Raw genomic sequence first — 3,844 nt, 5'->3', positions numbered from 1 at the left:
GCACACTCAAAGCTACTATAAAGACAACATCTGGATTTGGTTGCCCAAGACTAGGAACGGTACTCGTGCTCCTCAATCCAAGCCCTTTAGCCCATCTCCACAAAGTGGTGAGCCAACTAGGGATGAGAAATCCATTCCCTCAAAAAGCACCAAATCCATAGAGCTTGACAGAATCTATAAACCAAATCTACAACTAGCTAGCTCTAGGTCAACTTGACCTAACACTTCTAATGTCCCAACTTCTCCACAAGTCGAGAGCAATAAATCAACTAAGCCGCATGAGCAATCTATCGCACAAGCGGTCGACAGACACTCCATTGAACCACCCATGAGGCATGCATCTGTAGTTGAGCTATCTAGCTACCAAACCCCAACCTCACGTAGGCCTTAGAACCTCCTATAAGCATAAATCTATCCTTACATTGGCCATGGACCTAGCCACCAATACATGGGATGACTTAGTCACATGCATCACATGCTTGGACTCCACGTTCACCATGGTAGCTATGAACTATAAACGATTGGTGACTTAGGCCTCCTCGATGAGCCATTAGCAATGGAAGTGTGCTCTTTGCCATGCACTTGAGAGGACTATGAGTTTGTGTTCATCAAGATTCCTGAGGTAGCCAAGGAATTAATTGACAATGAAATCTCTCAAGAGCAAGCTTACACACAATAGCTGATCACATCATATCGCAAAAGCAAAGTGTCTACAACATGCCAAGAGCTAGAAGAGCTGACAAAGCTAGCAGACTCTAACTCTTTCTTTCTGTGAAAATGGTATGCTATGCACCTCTAATGGGAACAAGAGGACTGCCAAATCATGACCAATGTTGAGTAGAAACATGTAATCAAAACAGCTGAGTATGACCCTACCTATGTGGATCCTACCTCGTTCAAAGTCTTGGCCATCATGTGAAAATGTCCTTTAGAGGAATATGTCATGGTCCACCCATATTTCAATCAAATCCTGACCGAGGAAGAACTCTATATTGCTAGTAGGATAAACTCCATTGACTTCCTCATTGATGTCATGACCTACATTACACACGTAGGCATTAGACCTCATGATATTGATATGGATTTTTTACAAATCGGATTTCTACCACAAAATTTGGCCAAAACCCCTATCAAGAGCCTTACCCATGGCTTAAACCCTATATCTTATCACTTTGGGTTTATTCTTCAAGCACTAGGTATGCTACATTGCTTCTCGGTTATGATAACTCTAGCAAGTGGAAAAAAAAGTTCTTAGGAGGGTTATCTTAGTGAAGATGGAAATGTATTACACCTAGGGGTTGAGTAAGTGCATAGATTTTTTCAAAGGACTAGCCTCCAACTACACTTGGATTCCACCTACATCACCAAGATTTGGGATCTATCACCATCATTAGAGGACACCTCACCCTTGTACACAAGTCAATGTCCACATCATGGTGTCATTTGGATCTTACACAAAAGCTTACAAGCATGGACTCCTTTTGTCACATGCTTATATATATATATATATATATATATAAATTCAAAGCAACTTTTGAAAGATGTTTTTAATTATTTTAATAAATCCCAAGGGAAATCAAATTTCAGGAAAATTATCGCGATGCTCGACTGGTTTCAACCTGGTCTACAAAGTTGTAGATGAAACTTTTTCCTGATTCTTCACTGATTTGAAGTTACGAAGGTGCAAACTGCTGGGCTGCAAGCAATTTTCTTCTCTCTTTCACACTTATCACATCAACTTCCTATTTTATCCTTCTTATAAATATATTATAATAATGTGCTTTTGGCATCTATCTCTTATAATCTAGCTCCCTTTCTCTAGCTTGTCTACCACCACCCTTGGCTTCTTGCATGATGACCAAGGTGGGGACTTGTCCCATCCACTATCCCCCATATTATCAAAGATGCCATACATCATCTAAGATTACGTTAATCAAGAAGGTTAGCCTAATCTAATCCCTCATGAAGGCTATATAAGGTGCCCATGAAGATGTAAAGATACACAATCACAAGCACATGAGAGCACTCTAGATCACCAAGCCCAAAGGGGAGCCACTAAGAGCACATTATGCAACACCCTCATGCTAGTCCATCTCTTTGAGGTAAGCTATTAGTGAGTCTATTTTTTTATATGGCATTTTATGAATACATAATGGCAAGCTTTCTCTACCTCTTCTCCTCTTGTCTCCCTCTCTTCTCATCTCTCTTCCTCTCTCTCATGTTCTAATATGGCATCCAGGTGATATGGTGTCAAGATCATATGTACTCTCTTCTAATTATCCCTCTACATTCATACTTAAAATTATTAAGTAGAACTAGCCATATGCTCTATTCATGGGGAATCCTTATTTCCTCATGTTATATATATATTCATGGGAGAAATTAGGAGCCATCACCTCTCTTAACCTTCCATCATCTTCACTTCCCTTAAGATGGGCTACAAATTCTCTCTTGTGAAGTTGTGTTTTCTTTATTTCCATTCATTTAGGAAAGGGATGTCCTAGCCCATCCTCCCTTTGGCTAGGTGGTTCCCTTCTTTAGCTCTCTTAGTGAGGATTTGAGGCTAAGTGGGTAAGAGGCAACCCACTCATCTTTTCAGATCTCAACATGGACTATCACGCCCACTTGGAGTATAAACCAAACTTCTACAATTGGCTCATGACAAAGTAGATCTTAGCAAGCATGCGCTTAAATGCCCTTAACCCTTCACCCTCCAATCCTAGAAAGGATTCTCATCATTCCTAGGGGGAGGGGGTAAAATGAAAAAGAAAACATGGATTGAACTTCAAAACTTCAAACCAAATTTCAGAAGTAAAAAAGGTTCAAGAGCAAAAAAAAGAGGGGGGGGATGAATAAAGGAAACTTGTACTTCCTATTCCATAATGTTTTATCTTAAACTTTTTTCTTTCTTGCAAGAATTACTCTCAAAGAAGCTAATTGTAAACTATTTGTCCATAATAGGAACTCGAGATGGTAGGCCAACTTTCGTTCTAAGAGGAAGAGAACAATAGGTATCGATTAGACACTGAAACACAAGTTTACCAACTAAAGTCCATAGCATCAACAATTTGTGAGAGCTAATGAACAAGGAAGAAGTGGTGAGACAAATAGTTGACATGTGCAATCTCCACACATACACGGAGAAGGTTGGCCAAAAAATCAACCATGGGAGGTGCATAGAATTCCTAAGAACTTTCAACGAAAGAAGGAACATTAACATGATGGCCATCAAGCACCCCACCATTTTCTTGCAAGTTAAAATGGTCCATATCATTTTCTTGAGCCAGAGATATAATTCTCTCATGAACAAAAAAGGTGTACCATTGCTGGAGAGTCTTGTAGCCAATGCCTTAGACAAGGAAAATTGAAACACGTACATTTGAAAGACAATACATGCATCAACAAAGGTATAGTAGCCATAGCACCAAGGGTGGCAAAAAAGGAGTCTCTGCCTACATAGTGGAGTTCAAGAGGAAACAAAGTGCCTCCAAGGCTTCCATTATAGGATTCGGAGGAGTGTTAACTGCCATCATTAATGAGGCTTTGGGGGAAGGTGGCAAGAGAAGTAGCAAAGAAGACCCCGGAGCCATCACAAATCTAAGAAGAGCATCGCTCTCCCACCCTAGCAAGCCCAACTATCTCACTTTCAGTAGTAAGAGAACATGAGAAGACGAAGTCCACAAGGAACACTAGGACAATATGCATAGAGGTACTAATAAAAAGGAGAATATCCAACCATCTCAATAGCAAGAGGAGCGAGAAGACAATCAATGATCAGTAAGGCTCAAAATTTGTCAAGTCAAGGGGAGAGGAAAATATCACTCTCAAAATCCCCATAAGAAGG

This window comes from Lygodium microphyllum, chromosome 10 (genome assembly GCF_053477565.2).
Source record: "Lygodium microphyllum isolate KBCC chromosome 10, Lygodium_microphyllum_v1.1.10, whole genome shotgun sequence".
NCBI classification, from domain to species: Eukaryota; Viridiplantae; Streptophyta; class Polypodiopsida; order Schizaeales; family Lygodiaceae; genus Lygodium; species Lygodium microphyllum.
The sequence above is the reverse complement of the archived record's forward strand: the minus strand, read 5'-3'. Positions refer to the sequence as shown.